The sequence below is a fragment of the Hyaena hyaena genome, unplaced genomic scaffold (genome assembly GCF_003009895.1).
Source record: "Hyaena hyaena isolate Hyena2069 unplaced genomic scaffold, ASM300989v1 scaffold_408, whole genome shotgun sequence".
Taxonomy (NCBI): Eukaryota; Metazoa; Chordata; class Mammalia; order Carnivora; family Hyaenidae; genus Hyaena; species Hyaena hyaena.
This window is the reverse complement of record NW_024081041.1, coordinates 223,407-243,721: the sequence shown is the minus strand read 5'-3', so window position 1 is coordinate 243,721 and position 20,315 is coordinate 223,407. Positions and strand designations below refer to the sequence as shown.

The 20,315-nt window shown below is 39.4% G+C and overlaps 1 long non-coding RNA gene across 1 annotated transcript in view; it reads left to right on the top strand.

Moving 5' to 3' along the window:
- The window catches only part of LOC120245203, a 75,682-nt gene that overhangs the window by 17,593 nt on the left and 37,774 nt on the right, over window positions 1-20,315 (top strand). The gene's annotated exons all lie outside the window — the stretch shown is intronic.

Genomic DNA, 20,315 nt, shown 5'->3' with positions numbered 1-20,315 from the left:
TGACAGAGGGCTTATGCTATTTCCTTTAGAAGACATTTTTAAAAAATGAAATGAAAAAGGCAGGGAGGAAAGCTAAATATTTTATATTCTTAGGAGATGGTCACAGAAGTGCTATGAGCTCTTGATAATGTCTACCCACACATAAAAGGATTCTATTCAGGGAGTCCATGAAGGCATTATTGAATTGTTGATATAATGCAAGAGTCCTCTCTTCTGGAGTCCGGAAGTTTCTATATTCGTATGAGGAAAATTGTAATGAGAATGGAGCATCTCTTATGTCCTGACTCCTACACAGTAGTATTATATTAACTCCTTTTTCGAAGGCTCTTCTTGTCAATTAGCTGCTGAAAGTCTCCATCTGGAACAGAAACCCTGAGGTCCCTCCCCTGGAGATTCTCCATAAAACCAAGAAAAAGGGAGCAGAACAAAGAAACTATTGACACGGTGCTCCTGATTTTAGCTTCCTGTCACTCACATAAGTCCGTTTTCCCAACAAGTTAATGGATATTTATTTTCTGGTTTAATGTCCTTCTCTTCCAGTTCATTATCAATCAGTTAATTACTGAACTACCACTGTCATTACCACTCAGGGAATTTCATGGTTCATCCTGGGAAGGTTGTTGGTCTGTCCCTTCTTGGGCACAGCTGATTTTTCTTATTCCCTCCTCTCCTGTTATGAGCCTGGTCACAACTCCCAAGAAAGAACAGTTTCCAATGACTTGCCTTTGCCTCAAAAGTGATCTCTGATAATTTTCTGATAATTCTGAAAAATGAATATTTTCTGTGTGATTTTCCTTTAGGACTTACTAAAGGTCTTTCATCATCATTTTATTAGGTCTGAGTGATTTTATTTATGTGTTGGCAATTTTGATTGCATGCTGGACATTGTGAATTTTATGTGTTTGGGTGCCAAAGATTTTGCATCATTTTAAATATTTTTGGGTTTTGCTGTTAGATGCAATTAGGTTACTTGGAAACAGTTGGATCCTTTAGAAGCTGGCATTTAAGGTTTGTTAGGCTTGTCTAGACCGTCTTTAGGCAGGGCTAATTTGGCCTCATTACTGAGGAATACTTATTGAAGGACTCCATTCGATGGCTGTGTATTAGGGGGTCTTTTCACCATGGCTCTGGAGCACATTATCTATTTCTGGTCCTATGTGACCTTCAGGAATTGTTCTGCTTCCTCCTTGGAGCAGTTGTTTCCTGGCTTCTGGGAGTTTCATCATGCATGTGCTCTGAGTACTCAGCCAAAGAGGGGGATCCCCAACAGATCTCTGAGCTCTCTCCACTTTGCTACCTTCCTGTATGAGTTCTACCCATCTTCAAGTCCCTAACTCTGAACTCTGTCTCCACAGCTCAGGGAAACTGTTGGGCTCAATTTGGGTGTCTCATACCTGAGCTGCAGTTTGGATGTTTCCCCCAGGCTGTGAGCTGTAATAGATTGACTTACTTCACATGTTTCCCTTTTTACTGGGATCACTGCTTTATGCTGCCTATTGTCCAGTGCCCAAAAAACATTGCTTCTCCTATTTTGTCTGTTTTCATAGTGGTTTAGGGTGTGAAGGTAAATCCAGTTCCAATTACTCATTAATCATGGCCTACAGTGGAATTTATCCAAGTGGAAAGTTTTGGGTTAGGAGTTCTGGTTGGGAGAGCATAGGATTGTAGTCAAGAAGACCAGACCTATCACCAGGCTGCCTGCATTCAAGTCCTGATGCTTGTGACTGGCCTATGGTGATTATGTTATCTCTCTCTGTTCTCAGTCCCTTCATCTGAAAATAGAGGTAATAAATGTCCCATAGGCCCTAAAAGTAATGGTGATGACAAAAAATTGAAAATCTTCTCAGTCATGGCAGCCTTACTGGAATAAGATCTTGGAAAGCTCATGATAATTTAGATACATACATAAATTCTGGAAAAGTTGTTAAGAAATCATTTATATTATTTCCTAAGTCAAATCTCATATATTTGTTGAGAAAACAGAACTTTAAAAGACAAGCTATTTCCACACTTTTGGAAGGCCACAAACCCAGTCATTTTGAATTATAGTAATTGGATAAAGAGAATTCTTTGCTTAAGAAAATTTCAGTGCGATAATCCACCATTATGGAACCTGCCACACTGGGTCATGGTTTATATGAATGTGAGAATTATAACATTTAATTTTTGCTATGTAACTATCAACTTTAATTTCAGTGGCTTACAACACTAAATCTTTGTTTCCAGGATCACGGGTCTGCAGCTTGGCTATGGGTTGGCTGATCTAGGCTGGGCCAAGCTGGACTCTAGACTTGACTCTAGACAGTCAGGTTGAGATCTGTTCCCTGTGTGTTGCTTCCCAGGTGGCCCTGCGCATGGTCACCAGATTCATCCTTGAAAATCAAGAACTTGCTCCTGTCTCCCTCAGACTGTTTTGTGGTCACCTTGGGAATAAACGCATCACTGGTGTGAGGGCTTCATCATGTCCTTATGTATTTGGAGTAATTGATGCCCTCTGAATGGCTGTTCCCATTCCTAAGAACTGAAGCTGAGTCTTGGGGGAGGTGCTTAAGAGGCAGCTTTAGTTCCTCAGAGTTGAACAAGTGGCCTAAATGGTGGGCTTATGGTGTCAGGGAGGTGAAGACATCCTGCCTGTTTTTTAAATTTAATTTTTGTTATTATTATTTTTTATAGTCATAGAACTTTGAGTCAATAATAAACATAATAATTTTGTATAGTGAATTCAAAAGTATAGTTAATATTATAAGTGATAGCATCATTTAAAGAAAAAAATACCCACTTAAGTACAATCGGTATCGCTCTCATCCACTTTCTGTTTTGTTCATGAGGCTTTCTCAATCTTTGTTTTCCTTCTACCCAGAGACTCTGATTCTTTTGTCTCATTGGCTGACTCGGAGACAGTCACCCGGAACTTATCTATGGCTTTGCTCTCCCACTGTGCACAAGGCTGCTGTGTGACAAGCGGGAGTCCCCACTGTTCTGCCTGTTTCCGCAGCGCCTTGGCTTCCCTCAGGCACTCTCCCATCTCTCAGGGAGGAGGTGCCAAGTTCGGCATGTGCTGTGGCTGCACGGGTCCGTTCTTCACCTCTGGTCATGTTCCACCTCCTCTGTCTCCTCACGCGGTCACACCGCACATCCTGACAATCTGACTTTCACTATTATGAAAGGAATTCCAGGTTAAGGATTTGGGTAATTAAGAACAAAAATAGATAGATTAGTTAAGTTTCTCAGTGTACTTCTTGTTTTAAGGTTCTAATCTGACCCATTTTTTTAAGGTTTATGCATTTTATTTATTTATTTATTTATTTTACAAATAGTTTATTGTCAAGTTGGTTTACATATAACACCCAGTGCTCATCCCCACAAGTGCCCCTCTCCGTGACCATCCTCCCTCCCCCCCATATCCATCAGTCCTCAGTTTGTTTCTCAGCATTCAAGAGTCTCTCATGGTTTGCCTCTCCCCCTTTCCCCCACCATTTCCCCCCTTCTTCTCCCCCATGGTCCTCCGTTAAGTTCCTCCTAATCCTCCTATACGTGCAAACATATGATATTTGTCCTTCTCTGCCTGACTTATTTTGCTCAGCATAACACCCTCAAGGTCCATCCATGTTGCTACACATGGCCAGATTTCATTGTTTCTCATTGCCATGTGGTATTCCATCGTATAGATAAACCACATCTTCTTGATCCATTTGTCCATTGATGGACACTTAGGCTCTTTCCATGTTTTGACTGTTGTTGAGAGTGCTGCTATGAACATTGGGGTACATGTGCTCCTATGCATCAGCACTCCTATATCCCTTGTAATCTGACCCAGTTTTAGAATTCTCACTTAATCAACTTGTCACTTTACCTTCTTGGCCTTTCAGACTTTCTGCAGAAACTCAAATTCTTTCCAGATCGTAGTACTGCCTTTGTGTCACCTCTACTATTTACTTGCTCTCTGAGCTTTCTGAGACACCTGTATTTATCCTCTTCAACAATTTATGCTGAATTCCTTCTTTACTGCAAGTGTAGCTTCTCTTCTTTCCCCTTGTATTCTATTTTTTACATTACCACCCATCTGTTGATAGAGACTTTAAAAATATTGTTTTTAATTTTTAATTTTTTCCAGCTTTATTGAGGTATAATTGATAAAAATTGTATAAATTTAAAGTATACAACATGACATTTTGATATGTATATACATGATGGAATGATACAGTCAAGCTAATGTGAGATTACCACATCTGTCACTTCATAGTTACATAGTTTGTATGTGGTGAGAACATTTAAGATCTACTCTCTTAGCAAATTCTAAGTATACAATACAGTATTATTAACTATAGTCAAAATGGCATACATACGGTCTCCAGTACTTGTTTATCCTGTGTAACTGAAACCTTGTACCCTTTATATTTCTGTGATGGATCACGTGCAGTCAGGGCCCTGGAAGCCTGGATGCAAGGAGATGGGCTTTGTTCTGAATCTGTAGGGGCTGGACTGGTGCCGAAGTACGCTGGAGTCCACCTGGTATCTAGGTCTAAGGGTCAGGATTGGTGCCTGGGTCCTTGAGGGCAGGCCTGGAATCTGTGTATGGGTGGTGGGTGGGTTGTAGGTCTGCTGGGGTGGGCCTGGAGCCTGGGTCCACTGGAACTTGAGGCCAGGGAGCCTGGCCTGCTGTGTTAGGACAGTCGTGGAGCCTGAGTCCATGGGTGATGGCTTAGAGCCGGGGTAGGCCTGGATTCTGGGGTCCCAGGGACTCGTCTAAAGCCTGGGGCTCAGGGGTTGGCCTGCACTAGGATTCATTCAGGAGGGCCTGGGATAGGGTCTGCAGCAAGGTCAGGTACTCACTTCACTCTCCTTTGCCACATGGAGAGTATCTCTCCCTGTGCTTCTCTATGCAGGCTTGGAGCAGAGGTGATGTGGGTAATGTGAAACTGACCTTCCTACCATCTTCAATGTGTCTTATTTTCACTGTACTCTCTCACCTGGATTCCTTCATTCCTCTTGTGAAAGGTATTTTGAGTGTGGGTGGTTGTTTAGGATCCTGTAACTGGAAATTTCTACCTCTTTGCATAATGACTTGCAAAGAGAAGGAAATACTCTTCTGGATCTTTATCTGCATTGCAGTTTCTTTCTTGCTCAGTTACTCTAAGATACACCTCAGCAGGTGCTAGGAGCCAAGTGCACGTACAAAGAAGGATAATATTTCTCCTGTGACTTTCCTCTTTGGGACTCATTTATTTCTCTGGCAATAGTTACAGAGATTCACAATGTCCAATAGCTGAGTGGGAAAGTAATATTTGCTTGAAGCTGAACAGAATGAATTTCTGGCATCCAAAAGATAATTCTGGAATTTTATAATAAAAATAGTTACTGTTAAAATTTCATTATTAAAATTTTTAGTAATGATAGCATGATCTTTGACTTTAGCATGCAGTAGAGATTTATCCTGCATATTTCTTTCTTAGTAATACTAAGTAAGACTGTCACATCTGAGTAACGCTGGTAGAAGAGAAGAAATACTTGTCTAATCTTATTTTTCTCTAACACTTTCCTTTCTTTCCTTTCTTCCTCCTTCATGCTCTTTATATTCTTCATGATATCTGGACAAAAGATAATTTGTCATGGACATTGTCATATATGATTTTGCTAGTTTTTGTCTTCATGAAAATTTGAGGTAACAAAGTTATGTTCATTCTTAGTTCACTGTCACAAGATGTAAAGAATTCTAGGGGCGCCTGCTCCTACACTGTTGGTGGGAATGTAAACTGGTACAGCCCCTCTGGAAAACAGTGTGGAGGTTCCTCAGGAAACTAACAATAGAACTCCCCTATGACCCAGCAATAGCACTGCTAGGAATTTACCCAAGGGATACAGAAATGCTGAGGCATAGGAGCACATGGACCCCAATGTTCATAGCAGCACTCTCCACAATAGCTAAAACATGGAAAGAGCCTAAGTGTCCATCAACGGACGAATGGATCAAGAAGATGTGGTTTATCTATACCATGGAATACTATATGGCAATGAGAAAGAATGAAATCTGGCCATGTGTAGCAACATGGATGGTGTTATGCTGAGCGAAATAAGTCAGGCAGAGAAGGACAAATATCATATGTTTGCACGTATAGGAGGATTAGGAGGAACTTAACTGAGGAACAAGGGGGAGAAGAAGGGGGGAAATGGTGGGGAAAGGGAGAGAGGCAAATCATGAAAGACTCTTGAATGCTGACAAAAACTGAGGACTGATGGATGTGGGGGAGAGGGGGAATGGGCATGGAGGAGGGCACTAGTGGGGATGAGCACTGGGTGTTATGTGGAAACTAATTTGACAATAAACTTTTTTTAAAAATAAAAATATTTTAAAAAAAAAAGAATTCTAGGGGCACCTGGGTGGCTCAGTCGCTTGAGCATCCGAATTAGGCTCAGGTCATGATTTCATGGTTCATGGGTTTGAGGCCCATGTCAGGCTCTGTGCTGACAGCTCAGAGCCTGGAGCCTGTCTTCGGATTCTGTGTCTCCCTCTTTCTCAGACCCTCCCCTGCTCATGCTGTCTCTCTCTCTCTAAAAGAAATAAATAAAAATATTTAAAAAAAAAAAAGAATTCTAGGGGCACCTGGGTGGCTCAGTCGCTTGAGCATCCGAATTAGGCTCAGGTCATGATTTCATGGTTCATGGGTTTGAGGCCCATGTCAGGCTCTGTGCTGACAGCTCAGAGCCTGGAGCCTGTCTTCGGATTCTGTGTCTCCCTCTTTCTCAGACCCTCCCCTGCTCATGCTGTCTCTCTCTCTCAAAAAAAATTCTAAAAAGCACTTTTTATTAAAAAACTCGGGAGCTGAATGACATTTTTAGAAGTATAAATTAAATACCTTTCTAACATTTATGTTCCATATTATTCCTGCTTAAATACCAAACAATTAGATTATATCTTTTTTTAAAAAATTTTTATGTTTTATTTATTTTTGAGAGAGAGAGAGAGAGCAAACAAGGGAGGGACAGAGAGAGGGAGATACAGAATCTGAAGCAGGCTCCAGGCTCTGAGCTGCCAGCACAGAGCCCGATTCAGGGCTCGAACCCATGAACCATGAGATCATGACCTGAGCCGAAGTCGAATGCTTAACCAACTGAGCCACCCAGGCGCCCCTAGATTATATTGTATATCTACTCTTCATTCATTATTATTTAAGTTTTTGAATATTTGTTGGCTCAAAAATGATATAATATTTTTACTAAATTATTTAGCCAACACACTCCTAATATTTACATTAACTATAAATCAATTTCCTTGTCAGTTTTGATATTGGAATATCCTTAATTATTTTGATATGTAATATTAACAGCCTACTCAATTATCATTAATTATTGTAGAGTTTTATTTTTGCAATTACATACATTTTTGGATTAACTAGATAGAATTTCAGCATAAAAGCATATAAAGAGATTTTCACTTTATTTTATATCTAAAGGTTTTATCTATATTTGGAAGTAAAAATTCAGATAATAATGATAAATCAGAATGACATGCCTCGTAGCTATTACTGATGTTGTCATGCTGGCTAGATATTTTAACCTATGTCATCTTGTGATCATTGACTAGGCACAAATTCAGGGATAACTGAATTGATGCTCAAATGGGCATTTGGCTCTTCAAACTTCCAAAGCCTGGAGCCAAACAAACAAACTAACAAACAAACAGAGATTTGGCCAAATATCAAGGATGATTGGTGCATTGCTTCATAGATTACAAATCATATATTTGAATCAGGTAGTACGGCATGAGATACTCTGATTGTATTTGTTAAGTAAGCCAGAAATAATTTTCAATTGCTTTAGAATAAAATGATAAAACAATCTACTTCCCCAGAGGAAATGCTAGCAGTAGTTTTTGGGAGAGGTGTTGTATGAGTTTAAACACAGTGTTGGGCATCTGGGTGATTTAATTTCGGCTCAGGTTATGATTCCATGGTTCATGGGTTCAAGCTGTGCTTATAGCAGGAATCTGCTTGGGATTCTCTCCCTCTCTCTCTGACCCTCTTCTGCTCATGCTTGCTTGTGTGCTCTATCAAAAGAAATAAAGTTAAAAAAAATCACTGTGTACTTAATTATGCTTAACTGTCAAAAGGAATGAGGTAAGAGCACCCAATCTTCAAACTTTTTTTTTTAAGTTTGTATATTTATTTTGAGAGAGAGAGAGAGAGAGAACAAGCGAGTGAGTGGGAGTGAGGGGGAGAGAGAGAGGGAGAGAGAGAGCCAAGCAGGCTCTGTGCTGTTGATGTGGAGCCGGAGTGGGACTTGATATCACAGACCATGAGATTATGATTTGAGCAGAAACCAAGAGTCATTTAACCAACTGAACCACCCAGGCACCCAAATACATGATAATTTTCAAGAACTAATATTAACTCTTCCACATGTATAACTTAAAAACAACTTTTAGTCAGAAAGCTTAATGTGGCTTTAAAAGGAGACTTACTACAGTTAGATACATGGTTTCCTTGTTCAGAAAATTGCCTTTAAAAATATGAATATTTACCTTAATAAAAAGTCCCACTATTACAGTCTTAGAATTATTTATGAAAATGTGATATAATTAAGATTCTTTTCCTGCCATTACAATCAGGAGATGGGTATATATGACAGAAAGAACAATGACCAATAAAAGTGACTTGATTTTTTGTTTTTGCCTTTTAAATGTGGTATTTAGACAGTGCTATTGGTATTATGGAATACATAATAAAAAGAAGTTAAAAGTAAACATTTATCATGTGACAGGTCTCTGGTAGTTCTTTACCAAATATCAAATTGATAAATCTGACCAGGATCTGTAGGTCAAATAGTCTTTGAACTGCTGTTTCATTAACCAAAGGTCCACGAAATGGCAACTCCCTTTACCATTTACTAGTTGATAATAAAAGAAGTTTACTGAAGGGCAACATCTGGATTATTAAATTAGAATTAACCTCATGGAAACAAGTTATGATTTAAGTTATTAAGTCATGAAATAAAATAATTAAGGGATTTGTTCAAATTTGTAACATTTGCTGTGGTAAGATCATAAATTCATTTAAGTATGCATTTGACCAGTTCTTGCCAATGCAATATTATTGAAACTGATGTGTGTTACTTCTGGGCCAAGACTATGAAATGAATATGACTATACTCTGTTTTTCTCCATCTGTTGGCTGGATGCAGAAGACTTTAAGACATCTGATCCAGGAAACAATCTATAGCTGGTCAACAACCTCTATTTTGACTTGGTGGAAAAGGTCTCTCAGATTCTCACTCTTTGGAATCTAAATGAAAAGTACAGAATCAGTCATGGACATTAAAAGCTGAAGTTTCTAGAAATAAATGATTATTAGCACTCAGGGTTTGGTATCTGAGTCTCTGAGTCTAAGATTAGGGTCCATCTAAGTTAACTGTGAAAGGTACCAGACCTAGATGCAGCCTGGGAAAAAGAGGTGGCTAAAACTGGAGACGGGAATGAGGGCTGTGTTCTAAAAAGACATGGTTCAAGAAGGTCATCCAAGACAAGTGGTCACACACAATGGAGTTTGATTGTGGGGCAGGTGCCATCCAATAAGCAAAAGGTATCCAGAGAGACAGTATAGTGTAGCAATAAAGGAGGCTTTAGAGCCTGACTACCTGGGTCTACAAATTGCTAGCAGTGTGATCTTAGTTTACTCAATCTCTAAGTTTCCCCATCTGAACAAACAGGAGCCAGATCATACAGAACTTGGTGGGCATGATAAGGAGTTTGTATTTTTTCTTAGAAGTAATGCAAAACCTGGGGAAGCTTAGACAGGGGAGCTATGTGATCTGATTCATGCTTTAGAAGAGTTGTTAGAGCTTCAGTGTAGTGAATGGAAAGTAAGGGGAAGGCTGCAGTTAGGAAGACCCGTTAGGACAGAGTCCCAGGTGGCAGAGTATGATGGCTTGGATTTAGGTTGTGTCAAGAGAGTTGGTGGGATATGGTTGGAGTTGGGCTTTTTGAGAGTTAAAGCTGACAAGTATATGAAACATATGAGAGGAAGAAAAATCAAGTATGCATCCTGCTTTTTGGCTTAATCAACTGGATGGATATTGGTGTGTTTATAGAGTGTAAGCTTTCCTTATTTTATATCTCAAGTACTTAGAACATATCTGGAAGATGATAGGTGCTATAGGTGATAGTTTATTTTATGTTTATTTATTTTTGAGACACAGAGACAGAGCATGAGCAGGGGAGGGGCAGAGAAAGAGAGAGACACAGAATCCAAAGCAGACTCAAGTCTCTGGGCTGTCAGGACAGAGCTTGATGCAGGGCTCAAATCCACAAACTGTGAAATCATGACCTGAACCAAAGCTGAACATCCAACTGACTGAGCCACCCAGGCACCCCAATATTTTAATAAATGAATGGGGAAGGGTTGGTGGTGGGAATGTGTATATAGATATAGCTTTATCTATGTCTATTTCTCTACTTACATCTCTGTATATTCATCTATATTTGAATCTAGGTATAGTTTTAAATTTTGATGTGGGAGAATCAACTTTTCAGTTTTATCCATAGTAAGTTTTAGGTACCTATTAGGCATCCAAAGTGATATGTTTAGTAGATAGTTGAATATATAAGTCTGGAGGTCAGGAGAGATAGCTGGTGAGGGGGATATACATTTGAGGGTTATTAGCATATAAATGATACCTGAATCCATAGAACTAAATGGGGAAGTGTACCTAGAGAACTGAGCCTTGGGACTTCTCACCATTTATAGGTCCAGGAGTAGAGAAAAAGAAATGAGAAAGAGTAGGCAATGAATGAGAAGAATATTAGATCAGTGAGGTATCAGAGAATTCTAGAGAGGGAGCGCTTAATTCTGTTAACTCTTACTGAAAAGTCAGGTCAGTTGACTACTTGGAATTCAACATTGGTTTTGACAAGATGAGATCATCAGGGTGGTTTTAATTGAAACCATCTCTTTGGTGGTGTCACAAACTATTTCCTGATGGGAGTGAATTGAGGAAACAGTGGAAGGTTTAGAAGGTAGAGAAACTTCTTTGGAGGAGTTTTGTTTTGAATAGACTATGGAAATGAGATGGTAGCTGGAACAGTACATGGGATGAAGTGAGATGTTTTAAAATTTATTTATATGTTTATTTTTATTTTTAAAAGAGAGATCACACCAATGTAAATGAAACTGATGACACTGGCAAGAGAGGCAATAATTGAAGCAGCACTGTCTTTGAGAAAGCTGGAGGGGATGGGATTGTGTGCTTAGATGAGGGTTGGATTTAGGAGCAGGGACACTTCTACTGTAATAGAAGGAACGTCAGGCATGGGTTCAGCTACAGAAAGACTGGTGGAATTGGTGAGAATGATTACAAGGTGTGGTTAAGGGGGTGCTGGCAATCGAAAAGAAGATGAAGATGGATATAAAGAACTTAGAAAGCAGGAGAGTAATTACCAAGAAAACAAAGTAGAATTTTCTGGCAATTGTAAGCCTGTTTGAGATTTGTGGTCAGAAATCTGAAGTGAGTCCACTCAGCATAATTGTGTGCATAAGCAACAGAGATTCGGCCACTCAGGTTTAAGTAAATCACAGACTCACCAAACTCCAATCACCAGTCAGGACGGAGCTCCCACTGCATTGCTAGGCTGGTTACCATTGGCTTAGGATCTGGCTGGGGTTACTTTGATGTCTGATGATGGCTGGGCAGATGGGACCATTCCTTAGTTGGTGACCACTTAACACAGAGATCACCAAACCCCACAGTGGAGCAGCAATGTGATTGGAGTAGTTCGGGTTAAGAGAATAGGGAGTAGTTGGTGTACTGCAAGCTAGAGAGTCCATTATCTCTCTAAGGACCAGCTGCTCTTTAGCTGAGCCCATCATTGCCATGTGGGTTTGTGGGGCCAGCAGGTAAGGTCTTATTATTTAAGAGAAACTGAAAATATGGATTTTTATTTGAAATGTTCTGTTTTTATTAATTTAATTTTTTAATTTTAATTTTATATATAGAGAGTGCACACGTGTGAGTAGGGAGGGGGCAGCGGTGGCAGGGGAGAGAGAGAGAGAGAGAGGGAGAGAGAGAGAGAGAGAGAGAGAGAGAATCTTAAGCAGGCTTTATGCTCAGTGCCGAGACCAATGTGGGGCTCGATCCCATGACCTGGGATCATGACCTGAGCTGAAATCAAGAGTCAGATGCTCAACCAACTGAACCATCTAAGTGCCCCTATATGTTCTTATTTTTAAAACCATCTGCATGCCAAACCAAAAGTAAAAAAGTCAATGGGCCATTAATTTGCAGTCTCTCATGTATAACTTTTAAGTCTTCAGCAAATTAATTGTAATTTTATATTACATCTTATAAAAATGCTTTCACATACATGGCTTTTTAAAAAAATTTTATTTATTTCTAGGAGAGAGAGAGAGAGACAGCGTGAGCAGGGGAGGGTCAGAGAGAGAAGGAGTCACAGACTCTGAAACAGGCTCCAGGTTCTGAACTGGCAGTCAGCACAGAGCCTGACATAGGGCTCGAACCCATGAGCCACGAGATCATGACTCAAGGGAAAGTTGGACGCTTAACCGACTAAGCCACCCAGGCGCCCCACATACATGGCTTTTTTAAACTTAAGAAAAGATTAAGAAAATCATGAAGCCTTATTTCTCTTTACAACGCCCTATAGCATCCTTGCAAGTCACTACACAAATTATATACTCAATAATATTTGTTGAATTAAAATTTCCACCTATTCTCAATGACAGAATAGAAGTTGTACATTTATTGTGTAGTCCACAATGTGAATAAAGCCTTAAGCTAAATTTGGTAAACTTCCTGGGTCAGATAATAGGGAAGCACATTTCCATCCACAGAAGAGAGAAGGGCTCAGCCTGTGAGCTAGCGGACAGAGGGAGGGGATCCTTAGAACTAGTATAAATCAGCACGAGACCATATCTCGTTAGACCATATCTCATTCACCAATAGCTGGCCAGCAATTGCCACCAACAGACGTTGCTATGGCTTAGTACCTTTCTTCAGACATAAATCAAGATTTTCAAAGAGTTTATTAAACAATTTCTTAAAGAGTATACCTTATGTGACAAAGAGGCCCCAGCTGATGGAGCATTTTATTTAAGCTCTTAAGAAGGTAAAGAAAGAGGTAAAATGCAGTTAGACATTTTCTTGCTACTAGTGAATCAGAAAAAAAAAAAGCCACTGTCTCTCTAACAGTGAGATGAAAGCAGGTTCATCTATTATCTGGGGCTAAGTATGGTGCAGTATTCATTTCTATCAACTCTGATTGAGAATGAGCACAGAGAATGTTCAGAGTTGCATTCCCTACTTGCTGCTTTCTTCTCATTTTCAAACTGCTTCTATTCATTTCTCTATGACTGAATATGAAATGCTTTAGGCATGCTAATGTAATGCTTTTTTTCTCAGTCTATTTGATGTCTGCAAAGAACTAAAGATGTATTTTGCATTAATGTTATTAACTTGAACCAGTCAGGAATTAATGAAGAAAGATGACAAAAAGGCAATATTTTTGTTTTAAATAAATTCATGTTAATGTGTGTGCTTCTGATTAAGTTAAAAGTCCTTAGTACATGTATGATTATAATAAAAATTCATAAATCCAACAGAATTTAGACAGATGGATGAATGGATGAGAGAGGTGGTGGGAAAGTTGCAGATGTTTATTATAATCAATTTAATATCCTGGGTTGAGAAATAATTTCTGAACAAGTCAATTATTATTAATTAGCTTGTCAAGATTTATCTTTTGATCCTTAGCTGTCTTATGCTCAGCATCTCAGTGGGAACAGAGACACTCCTGGGAAAAAAAAGGGCTCCCCAGCTTTCTGCTTAATTGGTAGCAATAGCTGGCTTTGGAATTAGCTTCCAATTACACACTTAAAAATTAAATTATAATTAATGTAGCCAAACTTTTTGGAGAGTGATCAGTTACAGGAGCCAGACATAATAAACCAGTAAGACAAATAATATTTATTTATTTATTTATTTATTTAATGTTATTTATTTTTGAGAGAGACAGACTGTGAGTTGGGGAGGGGCAAAGAGAGAGGGAGACACAGAATCAGAAGCAGGCTCCAGGCTCTGAGCTGTCAGCACAGAGCCTGATGCAGGGCTTGAACCCATGAACTGTGAGATCATGATTTGAGCTGAACTTGGATGCTTAACTTACTGAGCCACTTAGACGCTCCAGACACCTAATAATTTTTAAAATAAATTAAAAAAATTCCAATACAGTTAACGTACAATATAATATTAGTTTCAGGTGTACAATACAGTGATTCAACACTTCTATACAACACTTGGTGTTCATCACAATTGTGCTCCTTCATCTCCATCATTGATTTCACCCATCCTTCCATCTACCTCCCTCAAGTAAATATCACTTTATTCTCCATAGTTAAGAGTCTGTTTCTTGGTTGTCTTGTTCTCTCTCTCTCTCTCTTTTTTTCCCTTTTGCTCCATTTCCAAATACACAAGCCAAGGTATTGGGGTTAGGACTTCAATATATGAATTTTGGGGAGATACAATTCAGTCCATAATATCTCCTATGACATCATTCCCCAGATTTCCTTTTTTTTTTTCAGTGAAATTTATTTATTTATTTTTTTGTGTTTTTCTTTTTTTTTTTTTTTTTTTTTACAAATAGTTTATTGTCAAATTAGTTTCTACATAACACTCAGTGCTCATCCCCAAAGTGCCCTTCTCCATGCCCATCCCCCCCTCCCCCCCACATCCATCAGTCCTCAGTTTTTGTCAGCATTCAAGAGTCTCTCATGGTTTGCCTCTCTCCCTTTCCCCCACCATTTCCGCCCTTCTTCTCCCCCTTGTTCCTCCGTCAAGTTCCTCCTAATCCTCCTATACGTGCAAACATATGATATTTGTCCTTCTCTGCCTGACTTATTTCGCTCAGCATAACACCCTCAAGGTCCATCCATGTTGCTACACATGGCCAGATTTCATTGTTTCTCATTGCCATGTAGTATTCCATGGTATAGATAAACCACATCTTCTTGATCCATTCATCTGTTGATGGACACTTAGGCTCTTTCCATGTTTTAGCTATTGTGGAGAGTGCTGCTATGAACATTGGGGTACATGTGCTCCTATGCCTCAGCATTTCCCCAGATTTCCTTTTAAGCTTTTCGATTAGCATATGTTGTGGCCAACTGTGATCTACTGGATCAGGCAGCCATGATGTCAAACAATTGCTGCTGACTTTTCTTGACAAATGCCCTGGGAGAAAAGACTGTTTGCATTAGGTAAGCTCTGAGTCAGGTCAAATAAAGACAAACCTTGTGATTGGGGTCTTCAATGGAACCACAAGACAGATACAATAATGTTAATTTTCTTGGAGTGGGGCTTTGGAGGAGCTTCAAACCTATTCTGTCCTCTCTAGTGACTTTCAGGTATAATTGTGGGCTGTTAAGTTTATAAGGCTACTGCACAACTGTGGAAAGGAGGGGGTGGCTGGGAAATAGGGCAAGTTAAAATGCTACAAAGCTCACTGTTCTTACTGATATTCAGCCTTTTCTCTTGAATAAATGTTCTGCAGATTATAACAAGCCTTTGGTTATTTCCATAGCACTGAAATGTTGATTTTTTAAAAAAGTTTATTTATTTTGAGAGAGAGTGCACATGAGCAGGGGGAGCAGGCAGAGAGAGGGGAGAGAAAGAGAACCCCAAGTAGTCTCTGTGCTGTCAGCTTGGAGCCTGATGTGGGGCTTGATCTCCTGAACCATGAGATCGTCACCTGAGCCAAAATTAAGAGTTGGAAGCTTAACCGACTGAGCCTCTCGGGCCCCGAAATTTTGATTTTTTTTGCCAATATTCTTGTTGCTTTTTAAGAGGAGAGGATTTGGGGCACCTGGGTGGCTCAGTCGATTAAGAGTCCGACTGGTTCAGGTCATGATCTCACCACTGGTGGGTTCGAGCCCCGCATCAGGCTCTGTGCTGACAGCTCAGAGCCTGGAGCTTGCTTTGGATTCTGTGTCTCCCTGTCTTTCTGCCCATCCCTAACTTGCACTCTATCTCTCTCTCAAAAATGAATAAATATTTTTTAAAAAGAGGAGAGGATTTTTGGAGGTTCATACTCATCCATTCCCAGTGTTGTCCTATTTATTTCTTTTGAGTGAGCTTTTGTAGTTTTTTTTTTTTATTAAGTTTTAATTTTAATCCCAGTAGAGTTAACATACAGTATTATGTTAGTTTATGGTGTACAATATAGTGACAACAGTTCCATATATCACACAATGCTCCTCATAAATGCCCTCGTTAATCCCCATCATCTATTTCACCCATCCCCTCACCCACCTCCCTCTGATAACCATCAATTTGTTCTCTATAGTTAAGAGTCTGTTTCTTGGTTTCTCTCTCTTCTTTCTTTTTTTCCTTTGTTCATTTGTTTTGTTTCTTAATTCCACATATGAGTGAAATCATATGATATTTGTCCTTCTCTTATTGATTTATTTTGCTTAGCATTATACTGTCTAGCTCCATCCATGTTGTTGCAAATGGTAAGATTTCATTCTTTTTTTAAATAACTGAGTAATATTTCATTATATATATCATTTATATATTCTCTGCATTATATATATAAATATATAATGTTAATAAAGTAAATGGTCTATTTCATTTAGCTAAAATTTGTATTTATTCGCCAAAATTCTTTAAAAAATTGTTCTTTCCCTCTCCTTCCAAAAGCTATACATGTAATTAAGTGTGGAGACTTGTGAGGCTGATAGACTGTGACTGGGATCCCTTTCTGTCTTCACTAGCTGAAGAATCAGGGCAAATTACTAGTCCAAGGTTTCATTTCTTCCCCAAGTAAAATGGTACAACTAAGACTTAAGATGTCTCAATAGTAGATGACACCTGGCACATAAAATGCACTCCACAAATAGCTATATTACTATCACATTGTTATTTATAATATGTAAATAAGAAAATATAGAAGAGTAAAAGTTAACATAATCCCTTAATATTGGTATATTTTCTTCTGGTCTTTTTTCTATACATATTTGCACAAAAAATGAGATTGTGTTGTACCCATTGCTTTCTTCTCTCACTTAATATTGGCAATGTCTTTGATAACATTATATATTAGAAGACATTTAAAAAAAGATTTTATTCGTTATAAATTTCTGTGAGGCGAGTTTGGGATGACATGTCAGGGTCTTAGAACTTCCATCCTTGTGGGTGACAAAAAAATTTTAACCTGTAAGATGAACTAGGTGGGGGCTGCCGCTACTGGCTTCAGCCTTGTCAACAGCATCCATTTCTTTCATGAGTAAACATTTCTTTTAAAAAAATGGAGGAGGGGTGATTCTAGAGAACCAAGAAAAAAATTTTTTTTCAGTAGCCTGGAAGCCAATTTTTATAAATAAACAAATGCTAATGAAAGTTTAAGTTACTGAGCTCTCCTTAACCCCAGACACAAAGTTACGTGGAAAAGTCTAAGGCAAATGTTAAAGATGAAAACAACGTCTCACGGAAATACAATCCCAGGATAGCTCTTCTATTTATGATGGGGCAATATCTCATCTTCCTTTAATCCCTTCCTGAGCTATTTTCTTAAATTATTTTTTTTAAGTTCATTCACTTATTTGAGAGAGAGAGAATGTGCAAGTGAGGAAGGAGCAGAGAGACAGAGAGAGAGAGGGAGAGAAAGAAAATCCTAAGCAGGCTCCATACCATCAGTGCAGAGCCTGGTGCAGGGCTTGAACTTGCAAACCACTAGATCATGGCCTTAACCGTGTACTCAACAGACTGAGCCACCTAGGTGCCCCTTGAGCTGTTTTCACATAGGTGGATGCACATGATTCGGTGCAATAATATAATTGCATTGGAAATTTTCTACAAGCATGAAATATAAGGTTAAGCATATTAGAATGCTTTAAAAATGTGGGACAAGGCTGGGCTGGTACATTGTCACTGACCTTTAACCCCATTCTTCCTACACTTTGCTCTGTGATGCTGCGGCTCAGACCCTGCAAACTTCTTTGCCAACGGGATCTCTTTTACACTCTGTCTAAAGGGGCCACTAAAAGAGACTGGAAATTGAGACTTGCTTCTTCCTGTTCCTGTCAGTGTTCTGTCTGCAATGGTTCACCTTGGCAGTGACCATTGATTCCAGCAGTAGGCAATTCTTTCAACCTCAGTGCACCCCTTGGGAGGAGACAGCTCAGCCAGGCAGCACCCCCTCCTCAGAGATCTGGATGTCAGCTCTATGGGGTCCCTTCTTCAAGCTTCTGAGTTTTAATACTTCTGAACTCTTCCTTTTGTTGCCCTTGCTCTAGGGGTGGGGGCTGTTCTTTGCAGTCACATCTCTGTGTTACCTCAGGGTAGACCCTGTTTCATTTCCAGTTCTCCAATACCTGGTTAGCTATTCCTTGTGTCAAATTCTCCTTGCTAAAATACCTGGTATATTTCTCTTTCCTGACTGGACCGTAGTGAATACAGGACCAATACCAGGCTGGCTTTATTCCATTCACACTTTTACTCCATGTGGATGTTAGTTTCTCCAGTGCTTCTCAGCTGGTGGTGGGTGGCCGGTTAGCTAACATTTGGTAAGAATTTAAAATATAATTTACTCTCAACAATACTCCAGCAATTTGTATTTCTGTGGGGGTTTTTCTATATATGTAACTTGTACATTATATTTAATAATGCAATACCTATACAAGAGTGCTGTAGGAATAGCAGGCTTTTGTTTCTCTTTCAGTATAACTCCATATAATATAGAAAGTCACCCTCCAAAAAACATTGTTTGATTTATGTTTTATTGTTTTATTTATTTTATGTCTACAAAAACAATTTAAAGAATTGCTTGCTGCATTTTCATATGGAAAACAATAAACTGGCCTAAACCAAAAAGTTTGTATTTTCTCACATGATTTATATAGAACATTTGTGTCAGATTGGCTTCTTTGATCTAAACTTGTCTAAAAATGTTAAACTGGCTTCTTCAATATGATCAATTTATTTCACCTAGGAAACAGCTCTCCTTAAGTACAGAAAGGAGACAAAGCTCTACTCCTGAAAGATTTTCTAAAGAGCTAAGATCAACAAATTGGAAGAGAATGCTTCCTCTTCTTCTGTCTGTCATAGGAAAAATGAAAGCCGTTTTCCCCACTTTTCCCCCAATATGCTCTCTGAGTCTTGCTTTGAGTCCTTCCCTACCTCTCTTCACTGCTTGATTCTAAAGCAGATGTTTAAAAGGAAGCCATGGACTGAGAACAAAGCAAGTTTGACTTTCATTCAGTAGCAGTTCCATTGGTAAATGTGGGCTAGGGCTGCAACAGCTTGAAATGATTCCTGTGCCCCTTTCTCACCTTCTCCAAGGGGTTGCGGAAGTGTGCTATCTTTCAGGTGCTGTGTAAACCGGGCTTGTTTTTTCCTGACAGCTGGGCTGGAGCTATTATGGACTGTCAGAGAGCATGAACAATTGTCCTGGGATGAACATTGCAGGGAGAAAAGGAGAGATCTCTGCTAGATAGGAAGATGAGGCAGAGAGGTAAGGGGCAAAAGTGAGAGTTTCCAACTTATCTTTTGGCTATTTTGAACTAATCCCTCTTCCACCTAATGCCCAACAGGCTATGTCCAACTTGAGGGAAATATGTGTAATTCAGAGGCTTTCCCTGGGACACTACTATTTGCAGAGAGGCAAGACTTTCAGATGAGGTGATCCTTTCTTTAAGGGTTTTAAGACCAAGTTTAAAAAAGGTGTGCCTTTCGGCAAAGGAAACAACCCACAAAACTAATAGGCAACCAATGGAATGGGAAAAGATAGTTGCAAACGACATATCAGATAAAGGGTTGATATCCAGAATCTATAAGGAACTCATGAAACTCCACACCCGAAAAACAAACAACCCAGTAAAGAAATGGGCAGAAGATATGAACAGACACTTCTCCAAAGAGGACATACAGATGGCCAACAAACACGTGAAACGATACTCAGCATCCCTCCTCATCAGGGAAATACAAATCAAAACGACACTGAGATACCGCCGCACACCAGTCAGAGTGGCTAAAATGAGCAAATCAGAGAACTCTAGATGCTGGCGAGGATGTGGAGAAATGGGCACCCTCTTATACTGTAGGTGGGAATGTAAACTGGCGCAGCCCCTCTGGAAAAGTGTGGAGGTTCCTCAAAAAATTAACACTAGAACTCCCCTATGACCCAGCAATAGCATTGCTAGGAATTTACCCAAGGGATATAGGAATGCTGATGCATAGGAGCACATGTACCCCAATGTTCATAGCAGCACTCTCCACAATAGCCAAAACATGGAAAGAGCCTAAGTGTCCATCAA